Raw genomic sequence first — 18,549 nt, forward strand, 5'->3', positions numbered from 1 at the left:
ATTTAGTTGATCGAGCATCCTTATGGTGGACTATGGTCCACAAGAGCATTGATTGTCCCACTACATGGGAGACTTTCCAAAAGAATTTTTTGTAGAATTTCCTTCCTTCTCAATTCCATGAAAAAGTCATCAAGCAATGGGATCTTCTACAACAAACAGATCGCGAACCTATTTCCCAATACACTGAACATTTTTGGAATGCCCTACTGCAACTCCGAATGCTCGAAGATGTACCTGAAGCGACTCACAAATGCAATTTTATGTCTAGCCTACTTGGACATTTCTATGCTGAAGTCAATATGTTCAAGCCAACAACTCTTGAAGATGCAATTTCCTTGGCTCATGACATAGAAGACAAGATTCGAGGAAGAGACAAGCGACCACAACAATTTCCAACTAATGGTAACTATGGTTCCAAACAATTCAATGCAAAATTTAGAAGATTCAATCAAAGTCGTTTTCTTCCATCTTCATTCTATAAGTCTTGGACACGACCACCTCCCTTGCCATCAAACACCAATCCAAACCCTAAGCCATCCTCACAGTCAAATCCCAACATTCCTAAACTCCCTGTCATTACCAATAATGTATCTAAAGCAAAACCCATAGTTTGTTACAAATGCCATCAACCTGGACATCTAGCAGCCAATTGCCAACCCAAAAATCCACCTGTCCATATCAATTATCTTGGAGCAATCGAAGAAGAAGAACATGAGGAAATGCTTGACTTTACGGAAGATGATGATGACATTGGTACTACTTCGGATACTTTTCCAAGTATGCAAACTCCCCATTCTTTGTTAACAATGAAATGATTTGTGCATGGTAAAGAAAAGACTATTTTACATGATAATGGGAGCACACATGACTTTATTTCTGCAAAGTTAGTCAAAGAATTGAATTTACAAACTGTTTCTACACATTATCGCATTAAAGCTGCATTCCTAGGCACAAGATATAATGGAACACAAGAGGTGCATAATTTAGAAATTAGAATTGGTGAATATACTGAACGAAGAAATTTTGTAGTTGTACCTTTGCAGTCTAGTGATATTATCTTAGGAATGCCTTGGCGTCATCAATACAATCTTGACATAGATTATTCTACGCATTCAATTAAAATTTATTTTCAAGGAAAACAAATCACATTGCATGGTGTGCATGCTTCCAATAATTTTCCACTGCTTACTCATACTCAAGCTAAATGTGTATTACGTAAAAGTAGCAAATCTTATTTAATATGGGTAAATGAACTTCAAGATAAAGAAAAATAAATGCATCCTAGGCATGCACAATTTCTTGCCCAATTTCAAGATTGTTTTGCTCCTGATTTACCACCTGAACTACCACCTTCACGTCCTGAAGATCATAAAATAGATTTAATTCCTGGAACACAACCACCATGTAAAGCACCATATAGACATAACCAAATTGAACAGAAAGAAATTCAAAATCAAATAGAAGAATTGCTTAACAGAGGATTAATTAGACCTAGTAGTTCTCCATTTGGTGCACCTGTCTTATTAGTAAAGAAGAATAATAATACTTATCGCATGTGTATTGATTATCGTGCCCTAAATAAAATTACTGTTAAGAATAGATATCCAATTCCTAGGGTAGATGATCTTATGGATAAGCTATAGGGATCTGCCATGTTCCATAAGATAGATCTTAAATCTGGTTATCATCAAGTAAGATTGGATAAATCTGATATATTCAAAACTGCATTCAGAACACAATTTGGACACTATGAATTTCTAGTTATGCCTTTTGGTTTAACTAATGTACCAGCCACATTTAGTTGTATGATGAATCGCATATTTCTGAAACATCAGCATTGTGTCATAGTATTCTTTGATGATATATTAGTATTTAGTAAAAATGAGAATGAGCATTATGAACATTTGTCTTTAGTTTTTAAGTTGTTAAAAGACAATCAATTGTATGCTAATCCAAAAAAGAGTGAATTCTTCCAAACAGATATTGAATATCTAGGACACATTGTTTCATCAAAATATATTAAAGTCGACCCTAAAAATATAGAAGCAATTTTAAATTGGCACATACCCAAAAATGTGCATGAGTTACGTTGTCGAAGGGTTTTCGAAAGCAAAGTCGCATCTACAGAAGACCTTGATAAATTTCAAGATAGAAGATCAATCTAGCGAGATCAGATTCAATTTGAAAGCTCAATTTCAGATAATATGAGACATAAAATCAGCTACATCTGATTAGGAGTATCTTCAATAAACGTCTTGACAAAGACTCATATCAACGAATTTTTCATGTAGTCTGAATCCCTATGAAGCTTCTCTTGGAACTCTTTAAATCATTGACTCAACATATCCTTTGGAACAATAAGCAGCCTTGATAGCAGAAAGAGAAAGCACATCTTCAATTGTGAGACCAAACTTTGTAGTCAAAGGCACTGAATTTGTCTTGAAGCTCCACCTTGGACATCAAATTTAAAGCCTGCTTGGACCTCTCCCTGTGGTTGTCCTTGTTTCCCGAGTACTTTGTAAGAGATTGGCAGTAAAAAATCCTTCCACAAACACTTTGTTCAATGGAATCACAGCAGCCCCTAGAGGATCATCTGCTGTAAAGGTGTCTCTGTCAAACAGTTTAACATAAATTTCACTGAATGGAAGCTATGCTGAATCACCAACAAGCACAAAACATTCTGTTCCACTCCTAAAAACTGGAACTAGCCCTGCAGGTTCAATGGCCTTGGTTGCTTCATCAATTACACACATATGAAATGAACAGTCTGTCAAAACATTATCTCAGACTTCAATATAAGTGGCAGCTATAACATTTGCCCTATCAAGTACATCCTTCACAGCCCTCCGGACGTTGGTACAAGCAATCCTGTCTTTCTGATTCAGAGTGCCCAAGGAGACATTTTCAGATTATGTAGCTCAGGACATAAATCACTGTTCTTCTTCCCCCCCATTCGTTTCCTTCCCCGATGCTTCATTCGGACAAAACAAAGACCACATGCCATTGTCTTGCACATACCTTATGCACAAATCTGGAGTCCATAACCCGTAAACAAGTCCCTAGCTCTTACTTCCTCCTCACTTAGCTTCATTTCGGCCTCCTACTGTCGTCTTTTCTTTTCTGACTCATCTTCTTCGCTTTTTCTTTCTTAGAGCTTCCTTTATCACACTTTCTACCTCCCTATCGTCTACAATCTTGCACCGGATCTGGCCTTGTCTGACTTGTGCTCCAGTGAGATGAGAAGGTAAGTTCCCTCTACATCTTCCATACTACAGTGCCGACAAGGGATGGGAAAGAAGGAAGTAAAAGAATTGATGCAAAGGCGACCTGAATATTCAATAGAATTCTACTCCGTTTGTTGCATCTCTTCTTGAAACACTAGAGCTCTCTGATCTCTTAATTACGAGTGACACAGGGAAAAATTAGATTGTCAATAGCTATGGCAGCCTATCCACTGGAGGTGAAGCAAGCACGGTTCTTCTTCGTCCTCTGAATCCAAAATCTGAGCATGCTTTCTCTTTGTCCCTTTCGATTTCCACATCTAGTTTATGCATTGTAAGACTTTGGTGAGCTTCTTCAGATCTAGTGTAGAAAGCCATATTCAGAGCCTCGAGCTGCATGTATTAACCCATTGTAAGTTAACATCTTCAGTGTCCTTCAGGTATGATGCTTTTTCCTGTGCAACAGCTGCTACTACTTGCAACTTTCTGAGAAGTTCAGCTTTCTTCAACTCTGAACTCCTTTCCTCCTCCTTCTCCTTCCACAGTTCTTCAAGCCTTTCGTCACCCTTCTCCTGCTGCAGCTTCAGGGCAACTAATGCTTCCTCTTCCAGATCTTGGAAAAGCTCCCCCAAGCTCGATTCAAAAAACAAAAAAGCTCCTCTTTTCGATATTTTGATTTCCCTTCGAAATGTCATATGCAAGCTCTTCAATCCTGTAATAATTCCTCCCGACGATTCAAAACAAGCCACTCCATTGGATTGTACCCAATTCGTCAGAACACAATCATTCCCTTCCTTCTGATGATCAGCGAGCCGGTTCATCAATTGTCGTCTTCTCCAAAATAAGACCATCAGCTACCTGCAATCGATTTATCACCCTTCCAATTGGCTCTTCCATCGCTGCCCTGTGGACTAAATCATCAGACCAAGACTCAAAGACCCTCCCAGGCACACCACAGTTTTCGTAACTCCCCTTCCAGTCCATCCATACTGCCCATTGAAGTCGCAGAGCACCGTTTTTCCTGTTCGTCCCCTCTCTCCCAGTTTAGCGTAATTCCTCTTCTTTTTCTGTCACATACGCCTCTTCTTTTTCTGTCACATACGCCTCTTTTTTCCCTCCCTCTTTAGCTTTTCAAAAATCCTTTTCTTTTTTCTTTTTTTTTAGTCTCCTCCTTTCCTTTCCATTGAAAAAGCTCATCTCCCTTCCTTCCGTCCAGCGCAGTGTAAGCTACTTTTGCCTATTCCAAGACAGCCCAATATAGGCATAGCTCAATGGAGCAAATTTAATAAGACTCCTGAATTCCTCATACCGCCTGCCATGGAATAAGATCCTTATCATCCACAACAGCACAATTGGTTTTTGTTACAATGCAACACCAAAAGGTCACCATGAAAATACTGATCAGAATAACCACAATCTGAAATTGACACAATGTGTTCCTTAAATCCCGTCCCACAGGCTTAGAGTACATATGTCCAACCACCACCCGCACATCAAAGGAAACACTCCAAGCTCAATTAGCAACAGGAAAGAAACTTTGAACAATGTCATCAAGTAATTCAGCCCTGCCACAACATGTCTTGCCACAGATGGAGCAGCCTCAGTCATTGAGCTCAAACCGTGAATCCGTCCTACAGTCAATGGCTCTCCTCTGCTGAGTCTACGAGCAATAGTGCTGATGGATTTTGGCAAGCAATGGTTCTAGACCTTTTTGCAGCAATATGTATAAACATAGGCTGAAAGCATCTCATCATATTCACCACTATGCCTCTAACTCCTCCTCACTATACTCATGCGCAAAAAATAAATGTAAACACAACAACTAAGTATATACAAAGTATCAAATCACACACACAATTTTTGGGTGGTTTTCACACCTCGAATGCGCAGCAATACGACATCCACCCCCTCTAATCCTGCGCATCCTCCGGATGGGCCAACTACCCATGATCGTTATCATCAAGATCCACAAACAGATCAATCTCTTCATTATGCATTTCTGGTAGATCAACAAGATTATCTGTCATATCATCTGTCTCTTCCATTGGAGTTTCTTGTCGTTGCTCTTCTCTTGAAAATTCTTCCAATGCATAATCCTCATCATCTCTTTTCTTGAAAATCTTGATTCTTTTTCCAGCAATAGGCACTCTAAGCACTGTCCCATCCAATTCTGTTAGCTCATATGTTGCATTATCAAAGACATGTCTGACTATGTATGGCCCAAACCATCTTTTCACCATCTTCCGAAGTGCAGTATGTTGATTTTCAAGGCTGCTATCAAAGACCAATACCCAATCTCCCTCTTCTATTGCTCTTGGCCGCAAGCGATGCCTACTGTCAAACCTGTCCTTATTCCTTAGTCTAGCAACCTTCAACCTGTCAATAGCTAGCCGAATATCCTCAGGTCTCCTCTCCAACTGTCAAATCCGAAGAGCTAAGAGCTGCTCTCTCGTCAAATTCTCCTGCCAAGGTAAAACTGACCAAGTCAAAGCACAAGTCTCAATTGGCATAACAGGTTTCTGACCATACATCAACTCTGCAGGCATATATCCTGTGCTAACACTATGAGTCGTACGATCAGTCCATAAAGCAAATGGTAGAAGTCTTGGCCATTCTCCAATCCGTCCTCTGCATGCTTTGGCTAATGCTTTCACTATCGGCGGATGCCCTCTTTCACTCTTTCCATTTCCCTCTGGATTATATGCTGTGGTTAGAGCCGATTTGATTCCTAGCTGAGAGAAAAACTCCCTAGCTTCATCTGCATCCAACTCACCATGATCCGCAGTGATCTTACCCACACAACCATACCTGCAGAAAATTTCCTCCAATAAGAACTTACACACTGCACTAGTGGTCTTCGTTCTCAAAGATCTGCCCTCAACATGATTGGTAAGATCCTCTCTAGCCAAAACAATGTATCTCATCTGCCATAGACCCATAGGCATGGTAACCAAATCAACTACCCACTTATAATGAATGCATAGCGGATAGGTCGGATGAAGCTCATCTCTATGATGCACTACTGAATACATCTGGCAGTCTCTGCAAGTCTCAACAAAGTGAGAAACATCTCTATACATGCCTTTCCACCAATATTTCTCCTTGATTTTCTCATAAGTAGCCCACACTCCTCTATGACCAGCCCAAGGACTCTCATGAAACTCCCTCATCACCTGTAATTGTGTCTCTCTATCGCAGACAACCCGCAAAGGTAATCCGCCTCTTTTCTTCGGATGCTTCCAAAGAAATCCGTCCTTGAGAAAATAACCATAAGCTTTCCTTCTGATCTTCTTGAACTCTTCATCTGTCCATTCATCTCTTTTGCTTAGTGTACTAAGGTACCTGCCAATCTGCAACCAATCTCCAACATAGAGTTCTTCTGTGAAAGCCACAATATCATAGACATGACAAACATGATCAACCATAGTGGCTGAAATTTCTGCATCATCCTCTTCTGCAAGTAGAATCTCCTCATCATCATATCTGGCTCTAGACAACATATCTGCCACTGGATTATCCTTCCCTGCTATGTGTTTAAATTCTGGATTTAATGACTTAATGTATGCAATCCATCTCAGCATAGCTATATCCGGAGTAGAGCAACTCGTGATCATACCAATCAATGGCAAGCAATCTGTCTCTACCACAACTGAAGCTCCAATAAAGTACTCCTTGTCACATTTGAGAGCCGTGACAATCCCCAATAACTCCCTCTTGATTTGTGGATATCTCCTCTATCTCTCGTTTAGGACTTTCGCCCCAAACCGAATAGCATACATATTTCCCTCTGCATCATCTTGACCCACAGCCCAACCTATGCCAATTGGACTAGTGTCAACTGTCAATACAATAGGCCTATCACAATTATAATCCGCTTTTCTGAGAGTAGGAGCATTCTGCAATAACTTCTTCAATTTCCGCATGGCTCTAGTGTGGCTCTCATCCCAATAGAATTTCTGCCCCTTTCGAAGCAGCTGATACAAACAATCTGCTATGTGTGCAAAATGAGGTATCCAAATCATATAAAACACACAAGCACCAATGAATCTCCGTACCTCTGAAGTAGTAGAATAATATTCCACAATCTTGCCTATAGCATTCACTTTATCAGGTGAGGGTTTCCTGCCATAATATCCACACATATGCCCAACAATGACAACCTCATTCACTCCAAAAACAAATTTTTGCCCTGAAAGTGTCAAGTTCACTTCTTTTAACCTGGCCAAAATCTTCTCACATGCTGAAATATGATCAGCCACAAAGTATCTGCATCCCTGCTATTTAGGCTCTCATTCTTCTCTTCTTCTGCACACCCCTTAATGGGCACATCATCCAAGAAAGGCATAGTAAGCTGAGGTATGTAATCACAAAGGACCTTATGCATGGCATTCATCATATGCGCAACAGAATTAGTGGCACCTTGAGGCAAGATACACATCCTGACAAGCCCAATAGGGGTTCTCATGGTGGTTATGTCCCTGCTTTCCAAAGCCAGCTGAAACTGATTATATCCTGAATACAAATCACCCAAAGAATAGATGGCACGTCCAGCAAATGCCTCTGCAAACTCATTCACAACTGGACCTATACCAACATTCCTGATAGTAACTCTGTTCACTGGTTGTATGTCCTGAATAAATCGAAGAGTACCATTCTTCTTTGGAACTGTAAACCACCTGTTTGAGTATGGTGCAGATGAAGGCTCAAGGATTCCCATCCTGATTTTCTCATTCAATAAATCAATCAGCTTTGGCAAGTGTGCTTTAGGCACTGGAATAGGTCGGAGATTCCATGGGATATGAGGAATAGTAAAAATGACCATAGGAGCAACAATATCAGGATTCACACATCCAATCTCATGTGGGACAAAAGCAAATCCCCTTCCATGATGCTCAAGCATCTCCTGAAAGCATTGCTTCTCCATGGGTAACAAGAAATCACCATTTCCAATTTTCAATTCAACAAGTGTCTCTGCTGAAAATTTATGACCAATATGCTCCGGATTCCTCAAAATTTGTTGTTTAGCAGCCCTCTCTATTTGCTGATCACTGTCAGATGGAAGCGGTACAGCAACCGGCTTCACCTTCTTATCCACAGTTTTGTATGTCAACCCTGGCTTCATTATGCTCTTCTGCATTACATAAACCTTACTGTAAATCAGCAATTCTGCACTCCAATGGCTGAATATTCTCAGCCCTCTGCTCTATGGACTGCATAGGAACAGCCCCAAACTCTGAATGCTGAAATATTTCAGCAGTAAACTCTGTTGGCTGAAAATTTTCAGCCCTCTGTCTCTCTGAAAGCTGATCATAACAAGCTGGAAACTCTGTTTGCTGAATTTCTTCAGCACTCAACACTCTTTGCTGAGTTACCTCAGCCTCTGACTCAATCTGTGACATAAAATCTGCAATTTCATGAAACATGTCCAGGGATTGCACTAATACATTACCATGGCAATTGAGCATATCAGTTTTCAGCATATCTTCCATCTCTGTCATCGTATCTGCACAAATCACACTGTCATACATCCCATCTATGTGCTCATCATCCTCCAAAATTCCTGCATTTTTCAAAATTTTCTCCTTCCTGCATATATACTGCCTGGCAGCTCTAGGCAACCTAGAAGTCTTCTGATAGCTCATCGATCTGTTTGCTGTAATCCCAACATAACCGGAGGAGAAAACATTGCTGCCAGGAGGCGAGAACTCCAATCTCCTCTCCTCTGTACCACCGTCGTCTCGCGAAACGGCGGTACCTAATGAAAACCCGAATCCCTCACAGTGGGCAAAGGTGCATCTCTGAGAGTATCCCTGTTTCTAACATGGTTCACACATACAGTCATAAACTGAACTGCTCTCATACCATCTTTACTGCGAATCCGTGCATAAGCAGATCCATCATCCATGACCTTTGTTTCCATGCGCATCTCTGTAATGAATGGCTGTCCAAGAATTATGGGATAAGAGCATGAATCCTGCACAAAGAAATGAAAATCCTCCTCTACATCACCAATAGAAACCCTGACACTAGGGCAAGCAGCATATAAATCACCTGCAGTGGTATTGGCGGCTCTCATACGCCACCCATGCTCTACATCCATAGGCCATCTGTTACTCTCATAAACTCCACGAACTATGAGATTAATCTCTGAACCATGATCAACCAATGCAACATAAGGCACCTGTTTTTCTCCAACCTTTACCATCGTCTCTGTAGTTGCCCTAGCCCAATGGCTCCGCGAAAAGTGACTACGCGGTATCAAAACAGGCTCATCAATTTCAGCATAATGCATAGGCTGAACCCTCTTCTCTACCTGCGGAAAAATAGAAGCATTATCAACCATAACCTCATCATCATCCTCATCCAATTCCCCAATCAAAACTCCCTGTGTATCAGTGGTAGACAATGCATGTCTTTTCCTCTTCAAGACCTCCTGAAACTGATCCTGAAACTCTCTTTGTGAGATGCCCAAAATCTCAGAAATAGTGAAAGTCACCTCATTGCCAAGTATCTTATCATTAAAGATTTTCTTCATGTCTGTAGATGTCTCAATATCGGACATCAATCTGAATCCTGGCTGCTTTCTCTCTCTAGGCTCTTGCCTCTTTTCTCTCTTTTGAGCATCCTCCATCTGTCGATCTGGCTCTCGTCTTGAAGACGGTCGTGCAGTAGGTGGAGTAACAAACTCACCCCCTCTAGTCTTCTTAGCTGCACTTGGATTTTCTTCATCCCTTTTACGCTTCTCCTCAACAAATACATCTGCACCATGAGATTTAGCCAAATAAGCATAAATAGAATACCTGTCAACAGGCGAGTCCAACCTGTCTCTGATCTAATGCTAGAGCCTGCACTAGTCAAAACAGTTTGCTGAATTTTCCCCTTGTTTGCAGTCTCCATAGCATAAGTCCATAGCGCTGACTGAGTCTCTGATCCCTTCTCAATCTGTACTCCATATGCAGAAGCATCACCTCTAGCTGTCACATAAGAAGTACGCGCAGCCATGTCCTCCACTAACTTCTTCATTCCACCTTTACCAAAGTTGGTAGCAAGTGGAGCTCCTGTCTCAGTCAACCAAATCTTACCATCTTGCCCCCAATATACCAAATTCTGCCTCCTTGCATCCTGGAAAGAGTCACAATCCCTGCAATGCTGATGCTCCGTACTATCACACCAAATACATCTCCGATCTCTCCTAGGTGCACTAGGAGCACTCCTAGGTGCAGTAGGAGCACTAGAAGAAGTAGTAGGCACAGTTGAAGCAAACTGCTCCTTCAACTTACCCACTAACTCTGCTTTGACTGACTCCAGTGTCAAATCTGTGATGCCTTTGATTATGTCATCAAGAGAAGTAGGTATCGATGGAGCGGATGGTTTTGGAGCAGAAGGTGTAGGCATCGGTCGTGGAACAGGAGGAATAGGTGGAGTAGAAACAGTAGGCACTGTCATAGGCCAAGAAACTGGCTGAGGAGGAGAAGAAATAACAGGGATAGAAGTAGGCATAGGAGCTAATGATGGTGTAGGTGTCATGGAACCATTCTGTAGGCGAGTCTTCCATATCCTCCTCTTGGTCAAAGTCGAGACTGCATCCTGAGCATCCTGCCAATCAGTTTTAAGACCCATAGGCTTCGTGCGATCTTCAAGAAGCTCACCCAATTCTTCTTGAAGAGCAGGATCTGCAGCTTGCAAGAAAAGCTCAACTTTTTCAACATCCAATGCTCTTTGTTCAATGGCATCAAGTTGACTATACCTTTCTTCGAATTCTCGAATCAACTCCGAAGAAGCGAGACCTTTGTTTGGCATGTAGACCCACTCTCGGAATGACCGTCGAGTAGCCATACCAAAGTCCTCAAGGAAGTATTCTTCTTTCAAGGCCTTCTTAAAATCTTGCCAATGTGTATTTTGAATAAAAAGATCAGTCACTTTCGTCCTCAAGCAGGTGTGACAAGACGAAGGAAGTACTTACTCATAAGTCCAGCAGGAACTCCAAAAAACCCCATCTTGATCTCATATGTCTTCAAATATGCTGAAACATTACGCCCGTCAAATAGCTTCTTCTCACTCTCAACTGCTTCAATAGCCTTAGTCGCGCTGTTTGCATTCTCCTGCTCCGAATAGAGTTTCCTTTGCTGAGACAACTGTTGTTGATGCAATTGTTGTTGCTGCTACATATACAATTGTGTTTGCTGATTTTGGAGCTACATATACATGGACATATTCTGCAAAATCTGTTTTAGATCCTCCGTTGAAGTACTTGACGCAGCAGTCATTGATGGAGCTGAAGTAGATACAGCTGGAGTTGTAGAAGAAGCTGAAATAGAGGCTGAAGTATCTCCCATCCTAAAATTTCTACGACGCTCTCACGTCGGGTTCACCAAAGATGTCGAAGGGTTTTCAAATGCAAAGTCGCGTCTACAGAAGACCTTGATAAATTTCAAGATAGAAGATCAATCTAGCGAGATCAGATTCAATTTGAAAGCTCAATTTCAGATAATATGAGACATAAAATCAGCTACATCTGATTAGGAGCATCTTCAATAAACGTCTTGACAAAGACTCATATCAACGAATTTTTCATGTAGTCAGAATCCCTATCAAGCTTCTCTTGGAACTCTTTAAATCATTGACTCAACATATCCTTTGGAACAATAAGCAGCCTTGATAGCAGAAAGAGAAAGCACATCTTCAATTGTGAGACCAAACTTTGTAGTCAAAGGCACTGAATTTGTCTTGAAGCTCCACCTTGGACATCAAATTTAAAGCCTGCTTGGACCTCTCCCTGCGGTTGTCCTTGTTTCCCGAGTACTTTGTAAGAGATTGGCAGTAAAAAATCCTTCCACAAACACTTTGCTCAATGGAATCACAGTAACCCCCAGAGGATCATCTGTTGTAAAGGTGTCTCTGTCAAATAGTTTAACATAAATTTCACTGAATGGAAGCTATGCTGAATCACCAACAAGCACAAAACATTCTGTTCCACTCCTAAAAACTGGAACTAGCCCTGCAGGTTCAGTGGCCTTGCTTGCTTCATCAATTACACACATATGAAATGAACAGTCTGTCAAAACATTATCTCAGACTTCAATATAAGTGGCTTCTATAACATTTGCCCTATCAAGTACATCCTTCACAGCCCTCCGGATGTTGGTACAAGCAATCCTGTCTTTCTGATTCAGAGTGCCCAAGGAGACATTTTCAGATTATGTAGCTCAGGACATAAATCACTGTTCTTCTTCCCCCCCATTCGTTTCCTTCCCCGATGCTTCATTCGGACAAAACAAAGACCACATGCCATTGTCTTGCACATGCCTTATGCACAAATCTGGAGTCCATAACCCGTAAACAAGTCCCTGGCTCTTACTTCCTCCTCACTTAGCTTCATTTCGGCCTCCTGCTGTCGTCTTTTCTTTTCTGACTCATCTTCTTCGCTTTTTCTTTCTTAGAGCTTCCTTTATCACACTTTCTACCTCCCTACCGTCTACAATCTTGCACCGGATCTAGCCTTGTCTGACTTGTGCTCCAGTGAGATGAGAAGGTAAGGTCCCTCTACATCTTCCATACTACAGTGCCGACAAGGGATGGGAAAGAAGGAAGTAAAAGAATTGATGCAAAGGCGACCTGAATATTCAATAGAATTCTACTCCGTTTGTTGCATCTCTTCTTGAAACACTAGAGCTCTCTGATCTCTTAATTACGAGTGACACAGGGAAAAATTAGATTGTCGATAGCTATGGCAGCCTATCCACTGGAGGTGAAGCAAGTACGGTTCTTCTTCGTCCTCTGAATCCAAAATCTGAGCATGCTTCCTCTTTGTCCCTTTCGATTTCCACATCTAGTTTATGCACTGTATGAATTTGGCGAGCTTCTTCAGATCTAGTGTAGAAAGCCATATTCAGAGCCTCGAGCTGCATGTATTAACCCATTGTAAGTTAACAACTTCAGTGTCCTTCAGGTATGATGCTTTTTCCTGTGCAACAGCTGCTACTACTTGCAACTTTCTGAGAAGTTCTGCTTTCTTCAACTCTGAACTCCTTTCCTCCTCCTTCTCCTTCCACAGTTCTTCAAGCCTTTCGTCAGCCTTCTCCTGCTGCAGCTTCAGGGCAACTAATGATTCCTCTTCCAGATCCTGGAAAAGCTCCCCCAAGCTCGATTCAAAAAACAAAAAAGCTCCTCTTTTCGATATTTTGATTTCCCTTCGAAATGTCATATGCAAGCTCTTCAATCCTGTAATAATTCCTCCCGACGATTCAAAACAAGCCACTCCATTGGATTGTACCCAATTCGTCAGAACACAATCATTCCCTTCCTTCTGATGATCAGCGAGCCGGTTCATCAATTGTCGTCTTCTCCAAAATAAGACCATCAGCTACCTGCAATCGATTTATCACCCTTCCAATTGGCTCTTCCATCGCTGCCCTGTGGACTAAATCATCAAACCAAGACTCAAAGACCCTCCCAGGCACACCACAGTTTTCGTAACTCCCCTTCCAGTCCATCCATACTGCCCATTGAAGTCGCAGAGCACCGTTTTTCCTGTTCGTCCCCTCTCTCCCAGTTTAGCGTAATTCCTCTTCTTTTTCTGTCACATACGCCTCTTTTTTCCCTCCCTCTTTAGCTTTTCAAAAATCCTTTTTTTTTTTTTTTTTTAGTCTCCTCCTTTCCTTTCCATTGAAAAAGCTCATCTCCCTTCCTTCCGTCCAGCGCAGTGTAAGCTACTTTTGCCTATTCCAAGACAGCCCAATATAGGCATAGCTCAATGGAGCAAATTTAATAAGACTCCTGAATTCCTCATACCGCCTGCCATGGAATAAGATCCTTATCATCCACAACAACACAATCGGTTTTTGTTACAATGCAACACCAAAAGGTCACCATGAAAATACTGATCAGAATAACCACAATCTGAAATTGACACAATGTGTTCCTTAAATCCCGTCCCACAGGCTTAGAGTACATATGTCCAACCACCACCCGCACATCAAAGGAAACACTCCAAGCTCAATTAGCAACAGGAAAGCAACTTTGAACAATGTCATCAAGTAATTCAGCCCTGCCACAACATGTCTTGCCATAGATGGAGCAGCCTCAGTCATTGAGCTCAAACCGTGAATCCGTCCTACAGTCAATGGCTCTCCTCTGCTGAGTCTACGAGCAATAGTGCTGATGGATTTTGGCAAGCAATGGTTCCAGACCTTTTTGCAGCAACATGTATCAACATAGGCTGAAAGCATCTCATCATATTCACCACTATGCCTCTAACTCCTCCTCACTATACTCATGCACAGAAAATAAATGTAAACACAACAACTAAGTATATACAAAGTATCAAATCACACACACAATTTTTGGGTGGTTTTCACACCTCGAATGCGCAGCAATACGACATCGTTCTTTTCTAGGTCTTGCTAGTTTTTACAGAAAGTTTGTGAGGAATTTTTCATTACTTGCATTATGTTTGACTAAACTTTGAAAGAAGGGTATTGTGTATAACTAGTCTGATAATCAACAAAAATCCTTTGATTTATTGAAACATGCTTTAACTTATGCTCGTGTATTACAACTATCTGACTTCAATAGACCATTCTTTTTAGTAGTTACTGACGCTAGTGCATCTGGAATAGGAGCACTACTTATGCAAGATAATCATCCCATAGCCTACTCTAGCTGTAAACTCAAACCATCTGAACTTAAATACTCTACATATGATAAGGAATTGCTAGTTGTAGTACAAGCCTTACGTCAATGGAAACATTATTTAATGGGATCTGAATTTATGATTAAAACTGACCAACAAAGCATTAGACATCTCCTTAGTCAACCACAAATCTCTGACCGACACATTAAATGGGCCGCTTTTATTCAAAGTTTTCATCCCCTTACACAATATCAACCAGGAAAAGAGAATGTTGTAGCTGACACTTTGAGTAGAAGACCGACAATTCATAATATTTCTGTGATATCATTTGATTCTCTTATCCCTATGAAAGATACTTATCATTAAGATATTACTTTTCAAGCTGATTGGAATAAACTCATTGCAAATAATTGGATTCCTATTGATTCATTGTCTTACAATAATGGATTCATGTTTTATGAAAAAAGATTATGTGTGACAGTTCCATTTCGATCATTTGTTTTGCATGAAATTCATTGTCCTCCAGATCAAGGTCATAGAGGAATTATATCTACTTTGTATACATTGACTGAAGATTTTTATTGGTCACATATGGACACTGATGTATCTAACTTTGTATCTAAATGTTTAGTTTGTCAACAAGTTAAAAGACACCATGGTAAACAATATGGTTTATTAATGCCATTATCTATTCTATCACGACCATGGGAACAGATTTCAATGGATTTTATCACTGGTTTACTAACACTAAAGCTAACCATGATATGATTTGGACTGTTGTAGACAGGTTTAGCAAACAAGTGTATTTCATTCCATGCAAGAAAACTTTAACTGTATCTCAAGCTGCTCAAATGTTTTTGAAAACTGTTTTCACTAACCATGGTTTACCAAAAGTTATTATTTCTGATCGTGATTCTAAATTCTGTAATAATTTTTGGATTACTTTGTTTGCTAACTTAGGAACAAAGATTGATTTTTCATCTGCATTTCATCTTGAAACAAACGATCAAACAGAAGCTACTAATAGTACTATTTTTTATCTTTTGCGTGCTTACACAATTTCAAAACCACACACATGGGATACACATCTACATTTACTTTAGTTTGCATATAATAATACACCACACACAGCTACAAAGAAAGCACCATTTAAAGTTATTTATGGATATCGATTGCCTTCACCTGTTGCATCATTATCAAACAAAATTCAAACTGCTGATGATATTGCTAACATTCATGCCACTATTTTTTATGAAGTTAAAGATATGATTGCCAACGCCCAGCAATCATATACAAAACAAGCAAATAAGAAAAGATAGGCTATGAATTTTAAAGTTGATGATTATGTTTGGTTACGCATAAAAAAACGTAGATTACAAAGTGTAGATAAACACCTAGTAGTGAAATTAGCACCTAGATTTTATGGACCATTCAAGATCATTCACAAAATCAATGACAATGCATTTAAACTAGAACTCCCATAACATTGTAAAATCCACAACACCTTCCATATCAGTTTATTACGACCCTTTAGAGACCAACTACTTGTACACCCTGTCTATGAAAACCCTCCTCTCCTAGATGATGAAACTGAAATCCTTGAGCCTGAAACTATTATAGATACTAACTTTATGACCACTAGAAATGGTCGTAGATATTCTAGATATTTGGTCAAGTTTAAAAATCATCCTAGTGAAGAGGCCCAATGGATGCACGCTAGAGACTTAAATGCTTTCCCCACTCTGTTAGCTCCACATTGAGGTAATAGCAATTGAGGACAATTACTATCCCACCCCGGGGGTATGATACCAGGAGGCATATTCCACGATGGATTCCGTGAGGTTTTGCGGTGGATTCCATAAAATTTTATTACCGGGGCTCATACACAAAGTGGATTCTTTGTGCAAGAAGTCGATGGGGACGCTTATCCTTTTCAGGCGTTTTGTTAATTTTGTGTGTACATGGGTGATTCCATAGCGTGTGATTCCACAAAATACATATTTAAATTAATAAACGTTTAGGAGTTTAGAGTGTGTTGTCGAAGGGTTTCAAAAGCAAAGTCGCGACCACAGAGGTTCTTAAGAAATTCCAAGATAGAAGATTAAACAAGTGAGATCAGGCTCTGCCATAGTAAACTCCAGACTCTTCATATTGAATGCAAAGATTGATGATTTAACATGCATATGTTCAATAAACTTGCTGCTCACAGCATGAAGAGCTATTGAATCCAGACACCACCGGTTCCAGTAATTAAAGGCCAGTTTCTGAGCAACAGTTATTTGACTTTGCGCAAGTATGACATACACCATGGTACTACTTTATTGCTAGATTCCATGACTCTGCTGAATATGTGGATTTTATTACCATGGACAACCAGTGATATAAAGGCTTCTTTAATCCCAAGTGTTTTTCTTGCCTTGTAGAACTCTTTAGATGTAAGAACTTCTCTCCACTGTCTAGATACCATTCGGAAACAAGGATCGTACTTAATAAATGAAACCCGCATGAGACATAGCTATGCTAAATCATTTGGAAGGCCTGGAATCAAAACTCCAAATTGAGTTGTTTCTTCTGTGCACAAAGACTCTGATGAAGAAAACCAATTCCACTGACAATTGGAAGGATCATACGGGTATGGTTGATCCCAATTTGTAGCTCTTGTAGACGAGTTCCACTCTAGATTAAGAGGGGTAATTGGAAATTCCTCGCATGGAACATAATCAGTTGAGGGAAATCTAGACCACGCATCCTGGGAAAGAAAGCCAGGAATGGACTCTAAAAGAGAAGGGCTATAGGGAGATATTGAGCCATCTCCAAATGAAGCACGAGATCCTGTCATATAAGACTTCTCAAAATCAAAGGATTGTCCCACTGAGTTTGATGGAAACCTTTCCAAAACTGGGGTACATGGAGAGACATCAGATGAGATGGCAGAATTTTCTCAGAATTGAGGTTTGCTAGACCTGCAGGAACCTCCAGATTGATGCGGCGTAGCCTCCTCTCTTGCTCTGGACATAGCTTAGAAGGACTTCCTTTTGCCAGATCGACTAAGAAAGGTATGCACCAAGGCTGATCTTCCTGAGACTGCTTCATCATTCCTAAGTGTGATGCCCAACCCCGAAGGCGATAAGCTCTAGTCCCTTCAGTTCAGGATTACAATTAATCATTTTCTCGACTTCTTCTGGATCAGGTGTGGAGCCGGGGTAGCTCATGGGCAGCGACAGAGCCTCACTCTTGCTGAGAGTACTTTCATTATGTTTCCACCATTTCCCATTGGCATAGACCCTCCACTCTTTGGTACGCACACTCGACCCCGCATTAGTAGCACCACTTGGAGCACTAGCCGGCCTTGGCTCCTACACGGAGCCAAGCTTCGATGATGGAGGGGGAGTAGGAGGCTGCTCGGGAATGGCAAGATTGAAGGCACAATGGATGGCCAGCTTTCTGCCAGAAACTCTCACATAACCAGGAGATTGTAGCCTTCTTTCATCGGATGATACGGCAGGAGCTGGCGGGAAGAGAATAGAGCCGCCATGGAGCATTCTTTAATAAGCTTTGCAAAAGCAACCCAGTGTCATTCTCCTTCAGCCTAGCTCCGCCCTCGAATTGTCTCTCTGGCCGGATATGCTTTTTAGGGAGATTCAGATTCATAAATTCGACGAGGCAAAGCTTGTTTCCTGGAAACGGCTTCTCCCC

Source organism: Lygodium microphyllum, chromosome 5, assembly GCF_053477565.2.
Source record: "Lygodium microphyllum isolate KBCC chromosome 5, Lygodium_microphyllum_v1.1.10, whole genome shotgun sequence".
In the NCBI taxonomy this organism is placed as follows: domain Eukaryota; kingdom Viridiplantae; phylum Streptophyta; class Polypodiopsida; order Schizaeales; family Lygodiaceae; genus Lygodium; species Lygodium microphyllum.